At 40.7% G+C, this 13,981-nt stretch overlaps 1 protein-coding gene across 5 annotated transcripts in view; it reads left to right on the top strand.

The window, feature by feature from the left end:
• Nucleotides 1–13,981, top strand: part of lin54 (lin-54 DREAM MuvB core complex component) — a 78,173-nt gene that overhangs the window by 1,059 nt on the left and 63,133 nt on the right. Inside the window, exon 1 of one of the 5 annotated variants that reach the window (XM_052009580.1) lies at nt 680–778. The exons of 3 other annotated variants lie outside the window; for them this stretch is intronic. The gene's annotated coding sequence lies outside the window, so the exon portion shown is untranslated. Of the gene's footprint in view, nt 1–679; nt 779–1,343; nt 1,363–13,981 lie in introns of those variants that run through there. One more of the 5 variants, XM_052009600.1, reaches the window with a different exon arrangement.

Here is a 13,981-nt window from a genome sequence, read left to right as displayed (position 1 = left end):
CGGACCGGGGCCGGCGCGCTCTGCTCCGGGAACGAGCCCCCGATCCCCGGACCGGGGCCGGCGCGCTCTGCTCCGGGAACGAGCCATTACACAGTTTTTCTTCTCGGTCCTTCTGACACCTGATCTCGTTGACCCGCCGTGTTGTCGTCTCTTTTCTGTCTCCAGCACACTTCCTTGATGACAGTTCTTTTTGATCATCTTTTTTCCCTGCTATTTTTTGTTTGAAACTCATTTCTCGCCCCACCTCTCTAGACCTGTCATCCTCGATTCCGGGGGATGGTGGGCGTAGGGGGAGAGACCGTTTAAGAATACAGAAGTGTAAACTAAAAATTATCGTGCAATTTTAATCCGTTTTGGGACATTAGTGATTCACTGTCATCGTCTTAATTCTGTTTCGCTTGTAACGTAAAGTTTTTTTTTCAGCTGTTTGCACTTTGTAATCCAGTTTTCTATTTTATTAATCCAAATAGTTGTTGGATTCTGACTGCGCTTGTGTCCGGCGATACGTAGATGTGTAGCAACTGTAAATTTCATGGAGTTTTGTCTCGGCTCCTGACCGATCTTTAGAGCTGTAGATGCCTCGGGGATAATGATTTGTGCAGTAAACGTTATGAGTAATGTACAGGACATTTCGTAGATTTCTCCAGTGTAGTTTTCGTGTTGACCATTTTCAGGAACCATTTCCTAAGCCGCCAGCTATTTGAACTGGAGGAAGAAATGTATTTTTGTGTGTGTTGGAGTCGCTAGAGCACATCTGTTGAGATTTTACTTGCAGCAGGTAGATTGTTGATTTGTAACTTTTGGGTGGGTGGGGATTGCGACAATGGTATCGGACGCTGTTTGCGGGTTTTGTTTGGGATGTGTGTATTTCCTGTTGAGTTTTTTTTCGCGGTTTTTTCGTATTATTTTGTGTGTCTCTCAGGCTCGCACAGGCCCTGCCTTTCTCTGGAAATGTGATGACGAGGTGAAAATGGCGGAGCTTTCGAAATGCAATCCCTGCCTAATAATACACTCGAGCCAAATCCAAAAAGCTCGACCCTAGTTTCGTTTCTCTCGGCCAGCGAAACATGAAGTGAAACATTCTCTCTTTTATTTCATGCCCACGGGTTATTCGTTTATCAGGCCAGTTTTCAATGCGAAACATAAACCGTACGGGTGTAAATAAAGGCCTGCCGTTCAGTCTTTGAGATCTTTTGGAGAGACGTGGCTCTCCAAGACGCAATAACGTGTGACCGGATTCCGCCTCGAAGGTTGCATTTTTAACTTGTCTAGCCGTCTAGTTTACCTGTTCCAAGAGCGTATGAGAATCTGGTACATTCACCAATGTGCGATTTTTTTAAAAGGACGAAGCAGCTGTTAACTGTAATTTTCTATATTTTTATTTTTAACAATAATTAGCAAATAGATCATTTATAAACGTATGTCGTAAGAATGCGAATTCCTTGATCTTTTCCCGGTCCTGCGGTCAATGCTATGCTATGCATTAAAGAGCGCCCCCATACGTGTGTGTACATGAACCCATCCGTCCAAAATATTGCATTGTAGTGCTCACATTTACAAATATCCTAATGTAAGCAGTGTATTCAGTAGTCCCGTTTCGGGCTTGAGACAATGACCTATTAAACAGTTGAGATGAAATCGATGGGAATGGGTATTTATTTTCAGTCATTCAATGTACTATTCAACTTGAGTATCACAACGTATTTATAAATCACATTTTGTGATGAAGCAGAACTTCCCAAGGCGCATAAGAGTATGAGTTTATATTTGCCTTGGCCATAAGGTTACAATAGATGGTCAACTGTTGTTGAAGACGTGGATTTTAACGCTTTTTGAGAGTTTTTGTTAGCCTGCCCTCTTATGATGGTTTCTCTGTTGTGAGGTTGTCATTCATTTGTTAAATGCTGCTGCTGTATTTGTTACCTTCCCATCTGTTGGGACTATTTCAGAACACGAACTTTAGAAGATTGTTGCTTATGCATGTTGATATTGCTTTATTATTGTCACATGTACCAAGGTACGGTGAAAAGCTTTTGTTTGCATGCCATCCAGACAGATCATGCCATACAGAAATACATTGCTTTTCTTTATAACTACCTCAATGCAGAATATAGTATTGCAGTTACAGCGAAAATGCAGTGCAGGTCAAAAAATAAAAGGCAATGATGAGGTCCATTCAAGAATCTGATAACAGTGGAATAGAAGCTGGTATGTGCTCTCAAGCTTTTGTATTTTCTGCCCAATGGAAGAGGGTAGAAGAGAGGATGACTGGGGTGGGAAGGGTCCTTGATGATGTTGGCTGCTTTCCTCGGGCAGTGGGAAGTGTAGATGGAGTCGATGGTTTGTGTGATGGTCTGGGCTGTGTTCACAACTCTGCACTTTCTTGTGGTCTTGGGCAGAGCAGTTGCCATACCAAGCTGTGATGCATCTGGATAGGATGCTTTCTATGGTGCATCTGTAAAAAGAGTCATTGGGGACTGGCCAAATTTTCTTAGCTTTCTGAGAAAGTAGAGGTGTTGGTGTGCTCTCTTGGCTGTAACATCCACATGGCTGGACCAGGATAAATTGTTGGTGATATTTACATCTAGGAATTTGAATCTCTCAATCACCTCTACCTCAGCACCATTGATACGCACAGGAGCGTGAACTCCATCCTGCTTGCTGAAGTCAATGACCAGCTCCTTCGTTTTGCTGACTTTGAGGAAAAGATTGCTTTGACACCATTCCACTAGGCTCTCTATCTCCTTCCTGTACTCTGTCTCATTATTGTTGAGATCTGGCCCATTACGGTGGTGTCATCTGGAAACTTATAAATGGAGCTAGAGCAGGATTTGGTCACGCAGTCGTGAGTATATAAGGAATGTAGTAAGGTGCGGAGGACACAGCCTTGCAGGGCACTGGCGTTGAGGGTGATCATGGAGGAGGTGTTGTTGCCTATCTTTACTGACTGCAGTCAGGAAGCCAAGGATCCAGTTACAGAGGGAAGTGCGGAGTCCTAGGTCTAGGAGTTTGGAGATGAGCTTGTTTGGAATTCTGGTGTTGAAGATGGAGCTAGAGTCAATAAATGAGTTTGACCTAGGTGTCTTTGTTATCCAGATGTTCTAGAGATGAGAGTAGGGCCAGAGAGTTGGGGTTTGCCTTTGACCTGTTTCAGCTGTAGTGAGCCAGAGGGTTGAGGTGGTCTGGAGGCTGGAGTTGACATGTGCCATGACTCTTGAAGCATATCTTTGCACCCACCTTTATTGGAACCATGTGATGCAGGCTGTCTGGTCCAGAAATTTTGTTTTTGGATACTGTTTTACTTTTGTCAAGGCTTTCTATTCAGTGCTATTGAGGATCCTCATTATCATTAGACCATGGGTTCCCCTTTCACTTACTGTGTTCTCTACCAGAAAATGGGAATTAATTAGATATTTTGCTTTTGCTTTTCCATTAAATTTTACCAGCTTTTGTCCCCAAGAGACTTTGTTATTTTTGCTATCCTGTTCTTTTTGTTTTGCTAATTCACTGTCTTTCATCCTTGGTGAATATTTTGGCTAATAGTTGTTGCTTCCTGTAACTCATCCAGTCTTCTGGCCTACTTTGTGACAACATTAGAAATCTCTTCATTTAATATATTTATCATTAACCTCAGTTAGCCTTGGGAATAATCCATTTATACTGCATGAAATGGAGTACACACAAGACTTGTCCCTTTTTTCCTCTAATTGTAGTTACACTTCTACAGTGAATGTGCATTTGCCATTGCAAAAAAACTGAAATTTCATTTTCAAGAGTTCCTTCTGCATCACTTGCTGATGGTTTAATGTTAATGTTGCAGTGGACGTTAATTGATCTTTGATTTTGGATTCTGTTGAAGACTGTAATGTGATCTAATAGGAATGAGAGTTATTGCACAGAAGCAGGCAACTTGGCCCAAGGAAGTCCATGATGGCTTTCTGTAGAACAGTCCAATTGGTTCCATTCCCCACCTCTATTATAATAGCCCTGCATTTATATCCTTCAAGTTCCTAGCAAATTTCTTTTTGTCCTTGTTTGCCTCTTGTTTCCACCACCCCTGTAGACAGCAAGTTCCAGACTCTAAAGAATGGAAAAATCTTTGTCGTGTTCCCCGTCTTAACCCCTATTTCCCCCCCCCCCCCCACCATCACCACCCAACCTCCTTTCCTTTGGAATAAAGGAGTTATATTACCCATTTTCCAGTCTAATGGAACCATCCATGATTCTAATGAATTTTGTGAAATTGAAACTATGATATCAACTCGCTACTTTTTAAGACCCTAGTATTAAATCCAACAGGAAGTCCTGTGGCTCCAGCAAGTTGTGTGTACCACTTTGTTGGTGATTGTAATTTTCCTGAAATTCCCTCTCCCTCTTCCTCCCTCCATCCCTTCCTTCCATTTCCTGATTTACATTTCTGGTATATTACTTGTATACTCTGTGGTGAAGATCAATGAAAAATATCCATTTGAGTCGTATGCCATCTTCCGATTTTCTATGAATTCCCCAGACTTGCTTTTGATGGGATTAACATTCACTTCATCTCTTGTTTCTAACTATCTGTAGAAACTTTTTTTGTTTCTGATTAAATGCATGTCATTCTCTAAATTTTTATCATCTAAGTTATTTATTGCAGTTTTTATGTATTATTCATTCTTCTGACATGCCAACTGGTTTTGTGTAATTGCTTTTAAGTTTGATAGCATCTTTAATTTTATTTTAGTTAACCATGGATGATTGGTCCTTCCCTTGGACTTCTTGTTTCTCATAGACTGAATAGATCTCATAGATCTGTTAGACCCTTAAATGTCTGCTGCTGCATCTCGATTGACCAATACCTAAAGTCATTAGCTAGTTCATACTCCTACCCCTATTTAAGTTTAAAATGGTGGACTTGGAACCATTCTTCTCTTCCTCAAACTGAATTCAACCATATCATGATCATTGCTAGCTATGTGTTCCTTCACTGAGGTCATTCATTAATCCTAACTCATTGCAATACCAGGTCTCTGGGTACAGAATATACTGTTCTAAGAAACTATTCTGAAAATACTGAACTCTTCATCTAGGCTTCCTTTGTTCATCTGACTTTCCAGTGTATATGTGGAATGACAATTGCCGTACCTTTCTGACAAACTCTGACAATTTTGTCCTTTATACTCTTTCTACTGTGTGGTTACAGTTTGTGGGCCTGTATATGACTCCTACAGATGAGCTCTTTTTTTTTTACTCATCTGCACCCAAACCACTTCTACATTCTGACTTGGATCATACTCTCATTTGCTAAGACCATCATTAATTAACAAAGTTACTCATCTATCTTTTCTTAACTTTTCGTCCCTCCTAATGGCCATGTACCATCAAAATTTGGATCCCACTTGATGTCATCCTGCAGCTCTCTCCCTATAAAGGCTGTCAGATCATGCTTTTTTGTTTGTGCTCTCTGTTCACTTGTTTTAAATGCCACAAGCAGAGCCTTTACTTCTATCGTTATTTTTGTAACCTCGTTTATCTGCTGATTTACTGTTAGATTTGTTAACATTAATGTCTTGATTCCACTTTATGGCTGCACATTCTTTCAATTCCGATCTCTCGTCCCCATTATTTGGTTGAAATCCTTTCTTCCATTGTTAAGACCATTTCCAGCATGGTTTAGGTGTAGGCCATCCCAATTGTACAGTTCCCAATTTTTTTTTCTACTTGTGCCAGTCCCTCACGAACCCAACCCACTTCTATGACACCAGTTTCTGAGCCACATATTCAATTCTAGTCTTGTATGCCCCAGGTGAATTTTCACATGGTTGAGGTAATAATTCAGATGTTATTGCTTTGTGGGGTTCTGCTTAATTTGGTGCATAGAATATTTCTTTGTCTTGCATATGTTGATAGCTATATATACCATGATTACTGGCTCTTCCCATTCCCATTAGCAGATGGAATACAGTGTAGGGAAGTGTATGGTCATGCACTTTGGTAGATGGAATAAAGGCGCAGACTATTTTCTAAATGAGGAGTGAGTTCAGAAATTGGAGGTGCAAAGGGACTTGGGAGTCCTAGTGCAGGATTCCCTAAAAAGTTAATTTGCAGGTTGAGTCGGTAGTAAGGAAGGAAAATGCAATGTTAGCATTCATTTCGAGAGGACTAGAATATAAAAGCAAGGATGTAATGCTGAGGCATTATAAGACATTGGTCAGACCACATCTGGAGTATTGTGAACAGTTTTGGACCCCATATCTAAGGAAGGACGTGCTAGCGTTGGAGAGGGTCCAGAGGAGGCTTACAAGAATGATCCTGGGAATGAAAGGGTTAACACACAGGGAGCGTTTGATGGCTCTGGGCCTGTACTCACTGGAGTTTAGAAGGATGAGGGGGGATCTCATTGAAATCTACCAAATATTGAAAGGCCTGGTTAGAATGGATGTGGAGAGGATGTTTCCAGTAGTGGAAGAGTCTAGGACCAGAGGGCACAGCCTTAGAAGGACATTTCCTTAGGACACGATGAGGAGGAATTTCTTTAGCCAGAGGATGGTGAATCTGTGGAATTCATTGCCACAGATGGCTGTGGAGGCCAAATCAGTGGGTATATTTAAAGTAGAGGTTGATAGGTTCTTGATTAGTAAGGGCATTGAAAGTTACGGAGAGAAGGCAGGAGAATGGGGTTGAGAGGGAAAAATAAATCAGCCGTGATTGAATGGTGGAGCAGACTCGATGGGCCAAATGGCCTAATTCTGCTCCTCTGTCTTATGGTCTTATCACCATTTATATATACTTATTCAGCACCTGAACTCTGGCAATGGATATGTAACACAACCTTCTGGACTCTAGCACTTTACAATAGAACCATAGAACACTACAGCACAGAAAACAGGCCATTCGGCCCTTCTAGTCTGTGCCAAAACTTTATTGACCTGCACCCAGTCCATAACCCTCCAGACCTCTCCCATTCATGTATCTATCCAATTTATTCTTAAAACTTAGGAGTGAGCCCGCATTTACCACATCAGACGGCAGCTCATTCCACACTCCCACCACTCAGAGTGAAGTTAATAGATAAGTCAATTCCCCTTGCTATGCTCTTTCCTCTGCCATTTGAATGGCTTCTCTCTCACCATGTATTGGTTGGATAGCTCATCCATGTGTAGGGCCCATTCTCATCCAATTAAGCAGAAAGGCCTTCAGGCTCATTGGACAAATGCTGAGGCTCCTGCTGTTCTGCCTTTCTGATCCCCTTACCTGCCTCTCTTGCAGGCACACTCCCCAATCCCTGACTTTTGTCCAGATCAGAAGACCCTATCTTTAGAGACGTGACCACTTCCTGATGTAAAGAATCCAAGTAAATCTTCCCCACCATCGTGTACTATATTGACTACAATTTGGCTTCCAACTCAATAAGTATTGTATTCTATGCGCCTCAATTTTGTGATCTAGCCTTTTATGCGGTACTTTGTCAAGTGCTTCTGTTAAAAGTTGTATGGATGGCGGCTGCTGCATTCTCTTCATCAACCTAATGGAAATAGGAGGAGGCCAACTGACTCTTTGAAGTAGTTCTGCTGTTCATCAAGGTCATGGCTGATCTATCTTAAATACCATTTCTAGTGCTGAAAACATATTTCTAGTTTCCTTTAATATCCAGAAATCTATTGATCTATGAAATCAATGACAAAGCCTTCAGTCTTCTGGGATAGAATTTCCAAGGATTTACTGGGATAGAATTTCCAAGGATTTACTATTCTCTGAGTAAAAAGATTTCTCCTTTTCCCAGTCCCAAATGGTATACCACTTATTCTGATACTGTGTTTCAAGTCCTGGACTTCTTGGTTAGGGGAAGCATCCATCCTACATCTAGCCTATCAAACCCTTTTAAGAATTTTATGTGTTTCAATGAGATCTCTCTTCATTCTTCTGAACTCTAGGGAATATATATCCAGTCTAGTTGGTCTCTCTGCATATAGCAAATCCGTCATCCTTGGAATCTGTCCAGTAAACCTTCCCTGCGCTCTTTCAAAGGCATGTGCATTTGCTCTTGGGTGGGAAGTCCAAAACTGTATATAATACTCCAGGTACAGTCTTGCCAAGGCCCTATACAATTGCAATAAGACTTTCTTGCATCTGTATTCAAACTCCTTTGATGTACCATTTACCTTCTAAATTATTTGCTGCACTTGCATGTTGGCCTTTGGCCAGTGTACAAAGTCCCTTTGAATATCAGAACCATTCAGTCTTGTACCATTTAATAAATACTTTGCTTTTCTGTTATGTGCACAAGAGTGGATGACCTCACAATTTACCCCATTGTATTCCTTCTGCCATGTTCTTGCCCACTTGCACAGCTTGTCCATATCCTCCGAAGCCTCTTTACATCCTCCTCCATACTTGCAATCTGCCTGTTTTATTATCTTGGAAATGTGAATTTTGTCCCCCTGAGCCAAGTTGTTGATATACATTGTGAATAAGTAGGGCCCAATCACAGATCCCTGTGATACTCCATGAATCTTGGCCTGCCAACTTGAGAACTGTCTGTTTAATCACCTTCTTTGCTTTCTGCCTCATAACCAAATTTCTATCCATGTCAGTGCATTGACCCTGATTTCCCTGCACGCTTATTGGTTGAACAACCTCCTGTGTGGGACTTTGCTACTTTCAATTCAATTTAAAATTCATTTAGGTTAGTCAATAAGTGATCTGTCTTTTACAAATTCATGCTGGGTTTCCATAATTAACAAGCACTTGGGTAAATTTGAGGTAACGCTTTCTCTGATTTACTGTTTCTAAAACCTTGCCCCATCATTGAAGTTAAACTGACAAGGTTCCAGTTCTGAGTATTGTCCTTTCTTGAACAAGGTTGTAACCCAATCATCATGTCTAGAGGAGACGACCAGCATTGGTTTGAGCATGATCAGCAAATAATGAACCACAAAAAGAAAGAATTCCAAGACTGGAAGCTCCACTCTGCCTCAAGGGGAAAGAAACTGTTCTGTGGGTGCCTGAAGGCCAATGTCAGGCAGAAAACCTGTGACCTAAATAATAAGTGGTGCATTTTAAGGGTATAGGAGTGTTGAAGAACCCAATGCCAACAAATTGGCATTGAGTTCTTCAGCACTCTAAGGCCACAACAGTGGAAGCAACTAAGGCCCCATCCTAGTGAGAGCCAAGAGTAGATAGAAACTTGGATAGAGGGGCTGTCAACACCCACATTATGAAATCCTCAACGTCAAATTTTCCTTGATGTGAGCATCCCACACCAGTCTTTCAGTCCAGTCTTGTTGTTATTCCTGACCAACAAGAAAGCCATATCTCAACTAAAAAGACAGGAGACTCTGGAGGAGTAGGCATCCATACTAAAATTCTGGCAGTGAGGAGTGTTAGTTGCAAATTCACAACTTTGTTGTCCACATCATGGAAGAAAGGATATGCCAGAGGACTTCAGATACCACAATAGTGACCATCTTTGGGTAAGGAGACCAAACTGACTGCAGAAATCATAGAGGGGTCTCTTTGCTGTCTACCACAAGGAAAGTTATCTCCAGAGTCGTCCTTGGCCACTGCCTTCTAGCAACTGAAGAGCTTCTTCCTGACTCGGTGTTAATTTTGGCCATCTGGAGGCATGGCAGACATGATCTTTAAGATAACGTAAAGGGGGAATGCAGTGAGCAAAACTAACCACAATGTGTGATCTTTTTTTGAACTCAAAACTTTTGACTCCATCGACCAACAGAGGAGATGCAACTTCCTTGTATTGGGCATGTTGCAGGAATTTGTTTCCATCTTGTGTTTGCTTCACAATGGTACGCAAGCCATATTCTAACAAGTGGGTATACAACAGAGCCAAACACAGTGAAGGTATTAGGCTGTATCATTGCCATTTCACACTGCAGTACTGCATCTTGCCTTCAATAAATGACCCATAAGGAGGAAATAATTCACAGGACTAATGGGGAAACTGTCCAACCTATGGCTCCTGAAGTCCAGGACCAAGACCCTCTCCGGCCTTGGTAATCACGCTGAAGTAGGCAGATGATGAGCAGTGTTTGAGTATTTTTGGAGTCCAAGCTCTGTCATTATCAACCCGTTTAACTAAAGCATACGAGAGGATGGGCTTTGCACTCAATCTGCTAGGTAAAGGCACTGTACTTACCTGCTCCCACTGTACCAAACTGTCCCTTGACAATAAAGGTTGATGGTGAGACTCTTGAAAACATGGATAACTTCTTGCATCTTGGGAGCCGCTTCTATGTGAAGGCAGGTATGAATGAAAAAATGGCCATAACTGTTGGTGCATCAGCACAGATTTTATTCAATTTGAAGATCAAGCCCTCAAATCGAGCACAAATCTACAAGGCAGCATTGATTCTTGACCTTGTATGTGCTTCTGAGACAGAAGCTCCTTGAGTCCCCGGGAAAATTACAGCCAAAGCTGCTTGTATAAGATCCTACAAAACCTCTGGAAGGATAAACAAACCAACATTAGCATCCTCTCCCAGATCAACATCCCCAGCATTGAGGCCCTAATTACACTTGGTGGGTTCCATTGGGCAGGCCACCTTCATATGCCTGACATTAGAGTCTATCCTGAGCTCTGTCACAGGAAGAGATTCCCAGTTGGACAGAAGAAGTGTTGTGGATGTCTTTGAAGCCACCTTGATGGGGTGGGAAATGCAACATTCCCACTGAGCAGTCATGAGTCATATTCTTGAGTCAAGTTGAAGAGAAGTGTTTTGAATAGCACTGAGAACCTCCAGTCCACATGTCAAGAGCACACTGATCCCAGCATAAACAGTAGAAGGAGCAAACTATCTCGCAAATTACTTCCCTGTTCATTCCATGTTATAATTGCCTAATCTGTGGAAGAGTTTGCAGTTCCCATATTGGCCTCATCAGCCACCTCTAGAGTTCAAGCAAGTCATTTCTTAATCCTGATGGATGCCTAAGAAGGAGAGGGAGAAAAATTTATTGCAAACTATTCAAATATCTTCACCTCCACTTCTGATTGTAAGTTATGGGACCAGGTGTCCGATCTAATCTAAGTATCGGCAGTCTTTGCAGTGCATCTTACTCCTTGGTTTACACCTCATCCATAACTTCCACTGTCTCCATTACTCCGAGTATTTTGTCAGCATCGTCATCCTTGGTAAACACCAAATGTACTCATCAAGTTCTTTAGCATTGCTCTCTACCTTGAAGCATATTTCACTACCTTTGTTCTGTTTTACTCTTTTACCAAATATCTAAATATGTGTTCCCTTTTGTGTTAATTCCTAGGTTTATTTTCCCTTGCTACATCTTTCAACTTGCTGCATTTAACCAGTTTTTCCCTTGAATTCAAGATGTGAATCATATACTCTTTTGTTTCATCCTATTCTCTATCCTCCTCATCATGAAAAGAGCCCTGGCCTTGGTTCCCCTACATTTCCCTCTTGTGGGAATATCTTTGGTTCCATTTTAGTCTGGTTAGATTTGCTATTGTCACATTGAAATTAGTAGCCTTTGCAATTTACTGTTATGTTTTAAATTGTTACATCCTCTTATCCATTACTTATCTGAAGTTTAGGATTTGAAAACTCTTATGCAAGTGTTTCCCCCATAGATATTTGGCCCACCTCGTTTACCCAGCACTGCATTCAGCAATGCTTCCTTGGTTGGGCTGAGAACATCAAGGGTATTCTCTGAAACACATCAGCATTTCCTCCTTTTTACTCTAACCCTATCAATTGATAGTGAGTAATGAAGGCCACTTCTTGCACCTCTTGTAATTTCACTGCAGGTTCACCCTTCTACCTCTTTCACTATTTGAAGGCCTGAAGAGTGGTCATACCACTTTTGCTTCTCAACACTAATTGAATGGATTCTGACTTAGCCCCTTCAAGACTACAATATCTTATTTAAGTCTGCTATCCAACTTCCTTTTTCCCTTTCCTATGTTATCTAAACATCTTGTAACTGTGAATATTATGTATCCAGTTCTTGACCTTTGGAAACCAAATTTCCACTGTTGTTCCTACATGTGTTCCCACATGGCTATTTGTGTTTGTAGGTTGGTATGTTTATTCACCATGCTATGTATTTACAGACATGCATCCTAAGACTTATTTTTTGTTTCCCATTGTCCTGGTCTGTTTTGATCTAGTATGCTATTGCTTCCTTCCCTAGACTGTTCTCTTTATGCAGATTATTCCTCTTTGCTTTTATAAATTGGTGCCACTTTAAACCCTTCCTAGCACTAATAAATCTTGCTGTAAGGAGCATATCTTTGGTGCATAGAAGTACCACTTGTATAGTTAGAGTTTTTCTTTACAAGCTTCAAGATAGACTGACCCCACTTCTTACAAATTTGTGCCTATGTTTTCTATCTCGGGTTATTCTTTTGGATTCTTCCCCTAATTATTTCATTTTTACTACCTTTCAGGAAAAAAGTATTTGGGTATAATTTATCCTTACTTTGGAGAAAGTTGCATGAAGCAATAGGGTAACAGTAAAGCCTGGCTGATGTTATGATTTGGCAATTGCTCTTTACAGATTATGCTTTGTCATGGGAAATATCATATACCATTTGAAAGTATCCAAAGAATAGCAGTGACCTTCAGTTTCATTCAACCAGGTAACTGTCTAGCTCACTGTTGTGAAGGCACTAAGTACAGAACATTACTCTGCATGTTGTGGTTCTTTTACTTAATCCAAAATTAACATTGTGATGTGCCTAGACAAGTCAATGCTCCCATTCTTCATCGATCAAACTTCTCGTGTATTGGCGACCCCTGTATCACAGTTTTCTGGAACATAAAGCTGCATGATCTTTGGCTATGGCATTAGAATATTTTCCCCAGGAATTGCTTCTGATTTGTTGCTATTTGATCCATGCTAGAAAGGACACAAAGCTTCCAGTACTCCAAGACTGGGTTTAGCTCTGTTCATCTACACTGTTAAATTAAGTGGTGGCATCTATTGTTTGGACATGTGAAGGGAAGCCAATGGGCAAGGTACTAGAGGACTGTTAACGTCATGTAACCACCACTGCATGATAGTCATTTACCTTGACTCAAGCTCAACTCTTTGCAAGCTGAGTACTGGGGCTCAACTAGGATTTTCTTAACAATGGCTTGTTGTCTGTATCTCAGTCACCATGTTCTCATCATTACTGTCTCTGCTTTCTTCCACCTTCAAACCTCTTGCAGATAGAGGGTTAAAACAGCCCTTATTAACTTGAATACAGTAACTGATCTGTAAAGTTTTGGTGATTTGTTATTTATGCAACCTGTCTAATATAGTAAAATTTAATCCAGAATATTATCGAATTACATAGAAAAGAAATGGTATGTCTGTTAATAGTTAATTAATTTCATGTAATTATTAGAGAACATGTAACAATTTTCTGTAATTTGAAAATGCCAGAAGTATCCTCTGGTTTTGCAATTAAACTTCCTTTTTAAATAATCATACAAAGCTTTTGATAAACTTTTATGGCAGCTGCACTTCTGAGTGCCAGCATGTGTAATGTTAGTGCTTTTTGTGGCGTGGTTGTTGTTTCAGCCTTGTGTACGAACTTGTTTTACAGAAGCTAGATTGTTTACTGCAGAATAGAAGGAGAACATCATTCTTGCTGCTCCCAAACTCTTAACAACACAACACTTCAAAGGGGGAAAAAAAGTAACTTGTTAAGTGCTTTGGCACATCCTGTGGAGGTGGAAGATGCTATATAAATGCTATTTTTATATTAACTTCCTGGTGGTTTATAGATTAGCTGAATTCTTCAACTAAGTTATTTGAGTTTCCACTGTAGTTGCTGCTGGTATGTTGAATTCAAGTAATGTGTAACAAACCAAGCAGCAGCATGGTTGATCTTTTAATTTTTTTTATCTAAAAGGAGAGAACAGGTTTTTTTTGATAACCATAGCTACCTACTTAAAAGCATGTTTCGCTAAGGATTTGTATAAAATGCTATGAAATTGTGACGATTTTGAATGTGCATTTAGTTTCCAGATCATGT

Source organism: Pristis pectinata, chromosome 2 (genome assembly GCF_009764475.1).
Source record: "Pristis pectinata isolate sPriPec2 chromosome 2, sPriPec2.1.pri, whole genome shotgun sequence".
Lineage (NCBI taxonomy): Eukaryota > Metazoa > Chordata > Chondrichthyes > Rhinopristiformes > Pristidae > Pristis > Pristis pectinata.
Note: the sequence above shows the minus strand (reverse complement) of the source record. Positions and strands in the feature narration are given on the sequence as shown.